A 15,600-nucleotide genomic window follows, 5' to 3' on the forward strand; every position below is an offset into this window, starting at 1 on the left:
AACTGGGCTCCTGGCCACTGCAGAAACCTGGCTTTCAGGAGCAGTGCTAGGTCCAAGACCACCCCAAACTACAAACCTGATCTTTCAGAGGGAGTGCAGCCACATCCAGAATAGACTGCAATCCCAGGTTAGATTTCCTACTGATAAACAGCATTTCTAACTTTCCCAGATTAAGGCTCAGCCTGTTCACCCTCACCTCATCTTTACTGCATCCAGGCAGTACTACCACAGCCTCCTTACCATTAGTTGTAAAGGAGAAGTAAAGTTGGATATCAGTAGCATACTGATGTTATGCAACTAAAAAGCTCCGGATGACCTCTTCCAGTGCATTCATATAGGTATTAAAAATCAGAAGTGGCAGTCCTGACCCCTGTGGAAGCCCACAGGCTAATGGATGAAAGGCTGAATTACAGTCCCCCAGCACCACTCTTCGGGAATGTTCAGCCAAGAAAGAATGGAGCCACTGCAAAGCAATGCCCTCACATCTAGCAAAAAGATCCAGAAGGATACCATTGTGAATGGTGTCAAATGCCACTGAAACATCCAGAAGGACAAAAAAGGATCCCCTGTAGGCTATCCACCAAGACAACCAAGGCTGTTTCTGTTCCATAACCAGATTGGAATGGGTCCAGGTAATCTATTTCATCCAAGAAAGCCTGATGTGTTGCCATCACTTGCTTTGAGACCTTACTTAGCAAGGATACATTAGAGACTAACTGATAATAACCTAGGGAAGTGGGATCCAATTAAGTTTTTTTTCAATAAAATTCTTCAATAAATAGCTTCTTTTAGATAGGTGGCCCTCTTTCAAATAAACATTTACAGATACCATCCAACTGGCCGGTCCTCCTCTGGAAGCTTTAAATAGTGAAACAACCTTACCCCTGAAGGCACCGGATCTCAATAGATCTTGGAAGTTAATCCAGGTTGGGACTGGTTATTACTTGGATGTGAGAACCATCAAGGAATACCAGGTGCTGCAGGCTATATTTCAAAATAAGCAATAGCAAACTACCTCTGAATACTCCTTGCTTAAGAAAACCTGCAAAATTAATGAGATGGCCATAAATCAACAGGCATCCTGAAGGCACATAAATGAACACACTTAGCAGGAAGGCTTAACAGATCCAGCTTTCCAAGTTGCTTTATGCACAATGGGTGGTAAACAGGTTCGAAAAATTAATCTGGACTACAGCTCCCAGTATTCCCAACTAGCATGGCTGGGGGATTTAGAGAAGTGTAGTCCAAAAACCTATCTCCCAAGTTACTGTTTGGCAAATGGTCATCTACGATTGTTCTATCTCTACAGTTTTCTGTTGAATCAAGGTAATGGGATACCTAGATCTAGTCCATTATGGCTCAGTGGATGCGTCTTGCAATCCTGGGCAAGAAAGCAATAGCCCTGTTGACTAGTATCCTGAGATATGATGAAAGTCATGATGATTTGTGGTCAATCTTAACAAATTTGCATTAATTTGTTTAATCCCTCTTTAAAACTAATCTTTAAACCAGCAATAAACCATATGGCAGCAAATTCCATACATCAGCTATGTACCGTGTGAACAAATACTCTTATCTGTCCTGAATTTCCCACCATTCAGCTTTGCCAGTGTTATGAAAAAAGGAAAAATGTCTATTTTCTCAGCATCATGAATAATTGTATATAATGCTATTGTATCCTTACTTTTAAATTAATTTCTTAATTTTAAAAAGTCCTCCTTTGGAATCAAATGTGAGTTTCTCAGCAGCTGTCCACTTATATACATGTTGGATCTGATCCCAATACAATCACTGTTCCCAATCAGTTCAGAAAAGATGATTCTTCACAACAGGTCAAGATTTTAGTCCAGGGCCATTCAAGACAAGGGTGAAAAAGGTGTTGCCCTCCAGATGTTCAAACGCAACTCCCATGAGTGCTAAATGGTGAGGAATGCTGGGACTTGCAGTCCAGCAATATCTGGAGGGCTGTATTTTCCCGACCCCTAATTTAGACTATCTAAAAATGTCCTGCAGTCGTGACAGACTCTTCATATGGGTATTTGAAGTGGGTACTTGATCTTTTAAATATCTCCCTAATTTATGTTTTCCGTAACTGTTTTCCATAACTGTGAAGCATTTAAACTTCTACAAGGTGCTTTTTAATATGAATCCAGTGCCCAACCGCTTGTAAATTCAGAGAATAAATACACTTCTGCTCCTTGGATGACAGAAGGGTCTTTTGGCGCAGTTCTTACGTGCCTTCAAGTCAAGTCTGATTTAAGGTGAGTTTATCTTAGGGTTTTCTTGGCAAGGGTTTCCTAGGGTTTGCAAGGTGCTTTCCTCTTAATCTTACAGAGTGTGACTTGCCTAAGTAACCCAATAAGGGGCTGTGCAGACTACCCCTTTTAGAGCCAGATCGGGGCTGCAGCAACCACACGCCACAGCCCCGATCTGGCCTTTCTGCAGCGTAAAAAGTAGCTGCAAAAAGTGGTTCTTTTTTGCGTCCTGGAAAGGGCACCATAGCCACCATGCGTCATCTAAACAGATGCTGCGACATCTAAACAGACTGTCAGTCTCTATGTCTGAGTGGAAATTCAGGTCCAAAACACAGTGCAGAAATAATCCAGTTTGAGACCACTTTAATTTGTTTTGTTTTAATTTGTTTTATTTATATACCGCTATTCCAAAGATCATAGCAGTGAACAGCAAGTAAGCTAATTAGCAAGTAAGCTAATTTGCCCCCAACAGTCTGGGTACTCATTTTAGCAACCTCAGGAGGATGCAAGCCTGAGTCGAGCTTGGGCCCTTTTGCTGGTCTTGAACTCGCAACCTTGTGGTTTTGAGTGAATGGCTGCAGTACAGGCATTTAACCACTGCGCCACCAGGGCTCCTTTCCTTGCCCTGGCGCAGTGCTAGGGAATCCTGGGAACTGTAGTTTATTATGGCACCAGAGGTTTCTGAGAAAGCTAAATGTCTCACCAAACTACAGTTCCCAGAATTCACTAGCATTGAGTCAGAGTAGTTAAGGTGGTCTCAAACTGGATTATTTCTGCAGTGTTTTGGACCCCAGACTTTAATCTTCCAGAGTCTTAGTCCAACACTGAAACCAGTACACAATGAGCTTTGAATATACAGGATTTGGGTGTCTCATCTTTACTAAAATTCTGATTCAACAGAAGGAGTCACCATGCTTCATCTGCCTGACACACCCTGCAGAAAACTGCCAGGAACCAACTGGGAATTGCAACTTTGTGGGAAAATCCTGAAGACTAAGCATTCGTATTTAACAGTGAATCACACTCCCTGTGATATTACAAATGTCATGGCAGAAGCAAACCACTGTGAGTTGTTCCCTTCTAGTGTAGGTGCAGTAACAGTATGCACAGTTGCACACACAGAGAGAGGACAGTGACACATAGTTCCATTCCCTTACATTTTGATGTCTTTACTGTTTCTGTATTACCAAAAACAATGCCCAGAAAACTGCTATTTTACCAGTTCCAGAGAACAGCCTCTGAATGTCCTCTGCTCTCTCAGCAATTTCTTCAACCAGTAGGTGGCACAGCAGCATAAAATTCTAACCATGCCAAGGGAGCCATGCCAAGGGAGCAATCATATAACAATTCTACCAGCTCACTAGTCTTCCTCTATGGAATTTGTTGTTAACTGCCATCAAGTCAGCTTCAACTTCTGGAGACCCTATGAATGGGTCTCCATAAAGATCTCCAAGCCACCCTATCACCCAACAGCCTTGCTCAGGTCTTGCAAACTTAGGGCTATGGCTTCTTTGATTGAATCTATCCATCTGCAATGCAGTCTTCCTCTTTTCCTGCTGCCTTTTACCTTGCCAAGTACTATTGCCTTTTCTAGTGAAACATGCCTTCTCATAATATGTCCAAAGTGTGATAGTCTCAGTTTAGTCATTTTGGCTTCTATGAAGAGACTATGCTTGACTTGCTCTAGAGTCCATTTACTAATCTTTTAAGCAGTCCATGGTATCTGTAGAACTTCTCCAGCACCACATTTCAAATGAGTTGACGTTCCTCTTATCAGCATTCTTCACTATCCAGCTTTCACAACCATATAGAGAAACTGGAAAAACAATGCCATGGATAATCCTAGCTTTAGTATTAAGCCATATATATCTCTACACTTATGGATCTTGTACAGTTGGCCCTCTGTATCCATGGATTCAACTATCAATGGCCTGAAAATACCAAAACATATATAAATTTCAAATGGCAAACCTTAATTTTGCTATTTTATGTAAGGGGCACCATTTTACTATATCATTGCATCTAATGGGGCTTGAGCACCCACTGATTTTGATATCCACAGGGGATCCTGGAACCAAACCCCAGCAGATATGAAGTTCCTGTATAGTTCCTCACTGCTGCCTTCCAAGTCCTAGTCTTCATCTCATTTCTTGACTGCAGTCTCCATTCCAATTAATGACAGAGCCGACGTATGGAAAATCTTTTACTATTTCAGTGTCTTCACTGTCTACTTTAAAGTTATGTCAGTCATCTGTGGTCATTATTTTTGTTTTCTTGATGATTAGCTGTAAACCTGCCATTGCACTTTCTTTCTCTACTTTCTTCAGTAATCGTTCCAAGTCTTTGCTATTTTCTGCTAGTAGTATGGTGCCATCTGCATATCTTTAAAAAATTATATTTATAAAGAATTTAATACAATCATCATAGTAGTGGTAGTAGAAACAGTAATAACAATAATAGTTATTGTAATCATGATAAATACATGAACTAATATGTGCTTGAATTATTCTTTAACCATCCCATTCCACAGACTTTAACCAGTTTTCTTGGTTGCTTGAAACTTCATGGACAACTTTTCACAGCTAGCCACCAGGTATAGTGCCAAAATGCTGAGATCTTTTGGGCAAAATCCATTATTCCTCTTGACTTGCAAGAGAATTGCAGTAGAACCTGAACATTTCTGCCAGGTATTTGTGTTAGGAAGACAAAATAATTAAATCCCATTATGTGGGAGAAAGGTGGGATATGAATCCTTGAAACAAATAAATCTTGTAGATTCATATCTGTGAACAGTAGCAGAAAGGAAAGGGAACACAAACATCAGTATACAATTTTGATTGAATATGCTAGGACTGTTCAGGGAGGGGAGGAATGCACAGGATGAAATCCCTGGAATTAACTGCCTGTATGGAGGAGATTGAGAAGATGACAGCAAAGATTCCTGAGCTCCTTACGCATGCTAGAGGTAACAAAGCAGCTGTGTCCCAGTTCTGGAGTAATCCCCAGCTCATTCATGCTCATGCAAATGCTCTTTGTGATATTATTTTAAAAAATTATAAATTTATAATTACAAAAATAATAGGTATACGATTAACACACCCACTGAACACATACAGACAGATAACCCACACATGCTTCCAGAAAGGCAAGGAAGAGAGGCATGGTGGGGGGCAATAGTGGAGAGGAGTAAGTGAGTGAAAGAAACCCACCAAAGGTGAACTCTACTGGAAAAGAGGGTTTATTAAATTGATTAACATGTCCGGGGGGAGACAAACCCTTTGGTTGTTACTAACTGCCTTCAAGCTAACTTTGCCCTATGGCGACCTTTTGAATGAGAACCTTCCAAACCACTCTGTTATCAACTGCCCTGATCAGCTCTTGCAAACTCAAGGCTGTGATTTCTCTGATTGAATCTATTCATCTGGATTGTCTTCTTCCTCTTTTTCCTATTGCCCTCAACTTTACCAAGGATTATAGTCTTTTCTACAATGAGCCAGCATGGAGTAGTGGTTTGAGTGTTGGAATTCTGAGATCTGTAGTTTTGTGAGATATTTAGTCTTCTTTGTGAAAGAGCTTTGGTGCTACAACAAGCTACAAATCCCAAGATTCCACAACAATGAGCCATGGCAATTAAAGTGGTGTCAAACTGCATTATTTCTGCAGTGCAGATGTAGTCTACATCACACTGAATTTAGGAACTGGCGTATTTGGCCAAGCAGAGTTTGTGTTTGTTTGACATTATCAGAGACATGTCCTTGTGTATCATCCAATGGTATCGGAGTTCAATAGTAAACTTACATCTGTATTGACATAAGTCCCCCTGATTTTCACTGTGGATTTCTTTAAATGAAGACCCCTGGGTCATATTCATTCTCTTCCAACCTATACATGTTATGCCCGAAAGTAATGACATTATCTCATCCCATCATGATCCCATCCCATCTAGGCCTCCTCCATAAAAGACTTTTAATAGGATGGTGTACTGTTTTTTAATTGAATTATACAATCATAGACTTGGAAGAGACCACAAGGGCCATCCAGTCTAAACCTCTGCCATGCAGTAATACACAATCAAAGCACTCTTGACAGATGGCCATCTAGCCTCTGTTTAAAAAACAACTGCTTTTTAATTTTTTGTTTAAAATGGAATTCAGCTACCAGTACTTTTAAATAATAATAATAATAATAATAATAATAATAATATAATAATAATAATAAAATATTTATTTATATCCTGCATCTCCCTTCCAGGATCTAGGCGGGTAACAACAGTCCAGTAAAATAGATATACAGACAATAATAAAATCTGCCTAATCCCCTTAACCCTCCCTCCTTCTGCTAAAATTGCACATCAACATCAAGATACAATACAATATTTCCAGTACAGAGTACTTAGTTACAAATTTTGTAACTAAGGATCGACACAGGTAGAATTATTCCAAGAGACCATCAGGAGAGGCGGTGAAAGAGTGAATGGATCAATTTGGATAGTTCAGCTAGAGGTTAGTCTGGAAAGGCCCACCGGAAGAGATCCGTCTTTATTGCCTTTTTAAATTCCTCCAAAGATGTAATATGGCAGATCTCTTCTGGCAGGTCATTCCATATTTTAGGAGCAGCAGCTGAAAAGGTCCAATGCTGAGTTTTTATATGTTGTGACTCTATTGTACAGGGGGCCCTTGGTATCTGCTGGGGTTTGGTTGCAGGACCCCCTGTGGATACCAAAATCCATGGATGCTCAAGTTCCAATAAATACATTGGCATCCCTTATATAATATTGCAAAATCAAGATTTGCTTTTTGGAATTTCTATATTTAAAAAATATTTTCAAGCTATGGATGCTTGAATCCATGGATAAAAAATCTGTGGTTAAGGAGGGCTGACTACTTGCTTTAATTTTTAAGATATCGTGTATCCTGGTTCTGGGGAAAGAGGACAGTAGCTCTCATCAGTTCTAGCCAGCATAGCCAATGGGAGTTTTCGTAGGGGTTATTCACACTGTGAAAATAATCCAGGATGAATCCGGGTTAACCCTCCATTGTTCACACATATCCTGAATGCACCCTATTAAGGTTTTTTTTTTTTTTTTTTGGGGGGGGGGGCTGCCAAAAAACCTACCTAATCCAGCATAATCAATATCAGGTTTTCCTCTGAGCTTTAAAAAAAGATCCACATCATTGATAGTGTGAATAACTGATGTGAATAGACCCAAATAGACCTGGGATAAAATGCTGCAAACCAAAAAAGGGGTTCAGAATGCATTCGCATTGTTGATTCCATCTTTATTCGAATGCTTGCACGTGTTAACAACCAAACTTGCAGAGATGCGCATCAGTGCAGATCGATGCGGTTCCATAGTATTAATAACAAATCTGGAATGCATGAGTGAGATGATTTGCATCATCATGCTAAAAGAAATACAACATATGAATGACCCCATAAGATCATGGGAGTTCTCATAAAATGGGCTGGGACACCAAATGCAACTCATACGGAGGCTTTATTGGTTAATTTTGCTAAACTGGCACTTAGACCATGCATATAACATGACAGTCATACAGTACCTGATAAGGGTCTGGGCGTTCAGCCAACCTCAGGAGAATTCCAATAAACAAAGTCCAGGAATGATGCCAAATAAGTCAGGTGGCACAGGGTAACTAAAAAGATATATTTAAAAGAGATAACAAAAGAGAAATCACAGAGGCAGATAATGCAGAATGGAATCCATAGATATTATATTATATTATATTATATTATATTATATTATATTATATTATATTATATTTTGGATTCTGCTTTTCTCCCAAAATCAGGACCCAAAGCGGCTTACAGTCCAAGAACATAGAATAAAAAACATACAAAAATATAATTAAAAACTGACAAAAGTGAGAATTAAAATGAAATTAAGCTATTGCAATACTAAAATAGATCATTTGTTTGAAAACAGAATACAGTTGGCCCTCAGTATCCATGGATTTTTTTGTTCATGGATTCAAGTATCCACAGCTTGAAAATATTCAAAAAGTATATAAATTCCAAGAGCAACCCTTGTTTTTGCCATGTTTATATAGGGGGACATCATTTCACTATGCCATTGTATTTAATGGGACTTGAGCATCCACGGATTTTGGTATCCAAAGAAGTCCCAGAACCAAATCCCAGTGGATACTAAGGGCACACTGTATGATCGAAAAAATAAAAGCACTTAAAAACCATACATATTTAAAACAATACACCACTCCTAGGACAGTCTTTAAAAGCTTTCTGTTTGGTGGAAGGACAACAAAGAGGGCGCCATTCAGCAAAGAGATGCCAAAAGGAGCATCACTCAGGTATCTGTAGGATAACCATTGAAAGAGAGAGAAAAGAAAGGACATTTAATGAGTTATCAAGGCCATTTTTCCTTGAGACAACACCTGCCCTGCTGTTGCTGCTAAACAATCCTAGGGATTACTGAAACGGTGAAAATAATCCAGGTAGAATAATCCAGTTGTTCACATGCCTTTTGAATGCACCCAATTAGATTTTTGGGGCAAGGCTGCCAAAAAAAAAAAAAAAAAAAAAAACCCACAGGATAATCAATATCTTGTATTTTTCCAAGTTTTTCTAAAAAAAATTCCATAGTTGGCTGTGTGATTAACTGTCACGAACAGACCCAGGATGAACTGGGATAAAACTCTGCATGCCTTGAACATGCTTCAAATGTATCTGTGTCATCAGCTCCATCTTTATTCGAGTGCTGGCACATGTGAGCAACTGAATTTGCAGAGATGTGCACTGATGCAGTGCCATAGTGTCAACAACAAAACCAGAATGTGAGAGTGCAATTATTCCCGTTGTCAAGCTAAAAACAACAGTATTTGCTGGGTTTTCTTGGTTAGTTTCTAGATCTTTAGAAGGTTGTGTTCAGCAAAATCCGGCAAATGCCATGCTCAGCGAAGGCCAGGAAAGAGCCTCTCATGGCTGCAAGAGTTTACCACATACAGTGCAGCTGCATACAAGTCTACATAGGGACCACCAAATGCAGTGTTCAAACACAAATCAAGGAACACAAGAGACACTGCAGACTGGGTCAGCCAGAAAAATCAGCAGTAGCAGAACACCTTATAAACCATCCTGGGCATAAAATGCTATTTGATAACACTGAAATTCTGGACCATGCCAACAACTATCTGGTCAGGATGCACAGGGAAGCCATTGAGATCCACAAACACCTAGACAACTTCAACAGGAAAGAAAAAAACCAGAAAGTAAACAACGTCTGGTTACCAGTCCTGAAAAACACCAAAATCAAGACCCAGCAAGTGAAAATGAAAACCACCCACACTCAAGGGAATGTCCCTTGTCCAATCAAGGCCTTGCCAGTCACCAACAGACCAACACACAGATTAACATGTAAATCACTTCCGCTCAACCAAGGATCACACAGTATATATATACCCCACTCTCTTCCATGCCAGCATTCTCTAAAGATGCCAGTTGCAGATGCTGGCGAAGCATCAGGAATAAACTCTTCCAGAACATGACCACATAGTCCAAAATCCCCACAAAAATCTGTGGATGCCAGCTGTGAAAGCCTTCGACGGCACGTTAACCAATTAATATCTCTCTCTCCTTTTCCCCAGTATGGAACCCAAGGCAATTCACAACATATGCATACTTCATTAAAATACTATTATACGGTATAAAATTATACACTCGCCCCTCCACATTTGTAGCTTTGACTTTTGCAGTTTTGATTATTCAGGGATTTTATTAATATGGTCTCTCTAGGAATATCTAGGTCCTCCAGCGCAACTCTATGGTCGACTCTAACCAAAAGTTGCATTGAAGGACCTAGAGATTTCTACAGAGAATGCTCCACTAGGCATTTGTAGCTCCTCCAGCGCAACTCTATGGTCAATGTCTGGCAGATGTTGACCACAGAGTTGCGCTAGAGGACCTAGAAATTGCTAGAGAGGTGTTCTCTCAGGTAAAAAAATAGTGGTTTTGTTATTTGCAGTTTTTCCCACATTCACGAGGGTATGGATGAACGAGTGTATTATGATGTATTAAAGTAAGTGTGTGTGTGTGTTTCCACGTGTCATCAAGTCACCTGTCAACTTATGGCAACCCCATCAATTTCTAGAGTTTTCTTAGGTAAGGATTACTCAGAGGTGGTTTTGCCAGTTCCATCTTCTGCAATATAGCCTATAGCACTTGGTATTTTATGGTGGTCTCCATCCGAGGGACTTGTTGTGGCACCAGAGCTCTCTGACAGAGAAGGCCAAATGCCTCACAAAACTACAATCCCCAAAATACCATAGCATTGAGCCATAGCAGTTAAAGTGGTGTTAAACTGGATTATTTCTGCAGTGTGGACCCACATTTCCTGATGCTCAAAAGATGAGTGATTTGTTAGTTTGAAAAGTAAGTTTTTAAAAACTAATTAAACAACTCTCCTTTGAGCATCTTGAGACAAGTGTACTGATTGCACTGGATGCTCCTCAGTTTCTGCTTCTTATGTGTGTTGTGTGTTTGTGTGTGCAAGGGCTAAAATCTACAGGCAAATATGTAGGGGACTACAGGCCAGCAGCGGAGAGTGTGGATCCTGCTCACAGGTAGCAAGCAGACAAGACCTCAGACTGCTTGCTTAAGACTCAATTCAGCCCTTTTACTAAAAAGGATTCCCCACCCTAGGATTACATTGTTGCAGGGGTCTGAGTTCCAATTTCTACTGAACTATGTAACTGACTGGGTGGTCATGAGACATTACCTAGCAGCCAAATCCACCCCACAGGGTTGTTGTGAGGAGATGAGACAATCCCATATGTTGTGCCCTGCAATTCAAAAAGGTTTAATAAAACTACGGTATAACAAACTGAGGAACAATGAGGACAAGGCTCATGTGTGCTTCATGCCAGCAAAAACCCAACAACAGCTGTTGGTTTCACTTTCTGTTGATAGGAAAGAGGAAGCTGAGTGAGATTGTATTGCTGGAAATTTTTTGAAATGGATGAGTGTGCAGAATACTGATTTCCAATTTCCAGTAAACAAACCCACTGAACCAGTGGCACGTAACAACACACACAATAAAACGAACACACACAAAAAATGCTGACTAACCTCCTCTTCTTAAACTGCCGTGGCATGGTGCATCACTCTTTCCTAAGACATCAGAGAGAGGGAGATCAGCTTTTTAATATCTTTACCTACATTGTTTAAGCTAAGTAGTATACTTTTGCTTAGTGGAGATAAGAAACCATATTGTAAACAGTCAATGCCATTCCTATGGCGGTCAGATCTAGACATAAAGGAATTCCAACTCCACCTGACAACTGTTTACAATTACTAGAAGGTTATCATTCCACCTGATGAAGCTTCCTGCTTCCTTGCAGTGTGAAAGGGGAAAGCTGAACATGGGAAAACCCATTCCCAACAGATGGCCTGCTTTTAGGGGTTATTCAGACGTTGAAGTTTTTTTAGCACAACTATGCAAATAATCTCACGCATTATGGTTTTGTTGTTCACAGTATTTTTTTTTTGTTGGAAGCACATCTATGTGCATCTCTGCAAGTTGTGTTGCTCACACCGTAGCACTGCAAATAAAGATGGAGTCAAAACATGTTCAAGGCAACAAATGCTCCTACTGTAGAAGACTGGTTGGTTAAATTATACAATACGTTGAGTTTAGACAAATTAACGATAATGATTAGAGATGGTAAAATACCTAAACTGTAAGAAACTTGGATGGAGATTATGCAGTTTTGGAAAGATAATTGGGGAAACATTTCAGTTCTGTTCCTGGGGTATTAATGTATAAAGGAAATAGTAAAAAATGAAGAATTAAATGGATGGTGTTTGATAAGTGAATTATTGCTAAAGTAGATTGTGGTGAGAATGGAATAGAGAATTTAATTTAAAGCAAAATGTGGAAAAGAAAGAAAATCTGAAATATGCTCAAACCAGAAGGATGCGCAGAGGAAGTCATTTGTAAATAGATGTGTGCATGTTAGAATTATATGTAGTTACGTTTAATGTGTAGGTTATGTCAATGTTAGTTATGTTAATAGTATGTCAATGTTTGGAGAGTAAGAATTCATAAAAAGCAGTGATAAAAATGAAAAAGAAACATGTTCAAGGCATGTAGAGTTTGATTCTGGTAAATCCCAAGTCAATTTGCATTTGTTATTCACATAGCTGAGCATGGGAATCTTTTAGTAAAACTTGAGGAAAACCGCAAGATTGATTATCCCAGGCTAAATGGGGGTTTTTTTTTGGCAGCCTCCCCCCAAAAAACTTAATTGAATCCATTCGAAATGCATGTGAACAACGAAGATTCAACCCACATTCCACAGGGATTATTTTCACCATCTGAATATCCCCTTACATGCCCCCCTCTTTTATTGGTGGCACAAACCACCGTCTCCCTGTATTTGCTAACAAGGGAACACTACTGTGTTCCCTTGAGAGAGTTGAGCTAAATCAGAGAAAACAAGGATGTGGGTCACACACAGCCACAGGTGAAAACATCACAGACAAGTAACACAACCCTCTGAATTCTCTGCATCACAGTACAGATGGTTCATGCATTCCAGCCTTGAGCATGACTCCTTTTTGGAGATTATGGGCCCGAACAGACAGGCCAAAATAAAGCTGCTTTGGGGGACTTTGGAGGTATGCTGTTTAAGTGACACATGCATCTTAAGAGGCAAAAAGCTGCACCAAAGCTGCGCTCCAGTTCTTAGGACTGGGGCATGGCTTTGACGCAGCTTCCGGCCTCTTAGGATGCATGCATCATTTAAACAGCATACCTCCAAAATGATCCAAAACAGCTTTATTTGGGCCTGTCTGCTCGGGTCCTATATAAACGAAGAAAAGTAAGGTATATCTCCAGGCACCTGCTTTTATTTAGAGAGGGATTATTTTTTCTTTTGAGAAGACGTTTTATCAGTGGCAAAGACTTTCTGGAGTCAAACTACAAGGTACAAGTAGTTAGGGATTATTTTAAACAATTTTTTATTGTTGTGTGTTCCTTCAAGTTATTTCTGACTTATGGCGACCCTAGGTGAACCTATCCTGGGGTTTTCTTGGCCAGATTTATTCACAGGAGGTTACCATTTCCTTCCCCCGAGGCTGAGAGAGTGTGTCTTGCCCAATATCACCCAGTGGGTTTAAATGGTTGAGCTAGGAATCTAACCCTGATCTCCAGAGTCACAGTCCAACACTCAAACTACTACACCAGACTGGCTCTCAAAGCAAATAGTTAGGGACAATTTCTACAGAAAGGGGGATTTCCTTTTCTAACGCATCTCTTGCTTTTTCCTCTCCTTCTCCTCAGTCTCTCTCTGATCCTCTCCTGTTTTTGCTTTTGGGCCCTCCTCTTGTTGTGACAAAGGCAACAACTCCACCATCCTTCCCTCCAAAGGGACAACCATCTGAAACACCTTTCCTCCCCAGTGTCATAGAGCAGACACAACTGTCAGCTGATACTGCAGCATCTCCAGCATCACCACAAAAGATGGTGTGAGTCAACCAGGAAAGTACCTCACTGTTTTCTCGTCTAAAATTATCTTTCCTCATTCCTTTACATGCGGCAGCGTAACAGAGGGTTCCCCTGGTGTCACAGCTCACCTGTGCAAAAGGGAGATTCCTAGCTCAGGGCCCAAGCCCCTATTTTTGAAAAAGCAAACACTGGCAGCAACAACAGTGGTCCGAACTAAGGTCCCCATTGCTAAGAAAGTCCCCCACTTTCTTCTTTGCAGTTTGCTCTGGTGCCACAAAAAAACTACCGTTCCCAGAATTCCATAGCATTGAGCCATGGCATGTAGAGAGCTCTTGTAGCACCTTTGAGACTAACTGAAGGAAGAAGTTGGCAGCATGAACTTTCGTAGACTTCAGTCTACCTCCTCAGATGCATTTGGAGAAAATGCACTGAAGTCTATGAAAACTCATGCTGCCAACTTCTTACTTTAGTTAGTCTCAAAGGTGCTGCAAGATCTCTCTACATACTGATTCTGTATAGACTAACAGGGCTATGAATTGAACTATGGCAGTTAAAGTGGTGTCAAACTGGATTATTTTTGCAGTGTGGATGCAGCCTCTATTAACACTACCAAAACCTGTATGGCTTTTGCCACCAAAAAGACGTTGCTGAAATGAAAAGTTTGAAATAACCAAAGATAGACTTTAGGGTGAAAGGACTATAAGCTCCATACTGCTCTGACACAGACAACATCTGTATGGCTTTTAGTTAGTTAGTTAGTTCATTGGTACATTTTCTTTATTTGTATTTATTTCATTTGTATACCATATTAATGTTATACAATAAAGGTATACTAATATACATAATATATAATGGTATGTAGACATATGCAGCCTCTATTAACACTAGCAACATCTGTAGGACTTTTATTAATTTATATTTTATTTATTTCATTCATACATTTTAATTATTTTTATTTATTTCATTTCTATGCTACCTTTCTCCCAGAAGGGACCCAAGTCGGCTCAGAGATTTAAAAAACACACACACACAACCATTTTATTGTACAGTACAGTAACATTTAAAACAGTTAAAATAGTTAAAGCAGTGTCAAACCAGATTATTTCTGCAGTGAGAATGCAGCCTTTATTAACACTACCAACATCTGCATGGCCTTTATTTGTTTATTTCATTTGTACATTTTAATTATTTTATTTATTTATTAATAGGGACCCAAGGACACACATATATATACATATATATTTTATATATATTTATATTATATATTTATAAATATATATATGTATATGTGTATATATATATATACACACATATATATTATAAATATATTTATAATATATATATATATGTATTATAAATATTATATATATATATATAATAAATATATTTATAATATTATAAATATTGCTATGTAATTTTATAATAAATATTATAAAAATTATGTTATTTTATTTTTATGGAGTCTGAGTAGTCTGAGTTATGTCTTTTGAATTTTGTATATTTTTATGTAATATATATATATATATATATATATATATAACATAAAAATATACAAAATCCAAAAGCCGTAACTCAGACTACTCAGACTCCATAAGACCCCCCCCCCTGGCATGATGATCCTAACTCCAGCCTTGTATCTACAAAGCTGCCTAAATGCACCAGATGGTGCCTTCTGATCTTGGAAGCTAAGCAGGGTCAGCTCTGGCTAGCCCTTGGATGGGAGACCGCCACTGAATGCCCATTGCCTTAGTGTATATTTCAGAGGAAAGAGCTGGTAAAACCACTTCTGAGTGGCATTGCCAAAGAAAACCCTGTGAGATCCAGGGGTCTCCATAAACCAAGAGGCAACCTGAAGCCTCCTAG

Source organism: Sceloporus occidentalis, unplaced genomic scaffold (genome assembly GCF_023333645.1).
Source record: "Sceloporus occidentalis isolate IW3139 unplaced genomic scaffold, rSceOcc1.0.p SCAF_5, whole genome shotgun sequence".
Classification (NCBI taxonomy): Eukaryota; Metazoa; Chordata; class Lepidosauria; order Squamata; family Phrynosomatidae; genus Sceloporus; species Sceloporus occidentalis.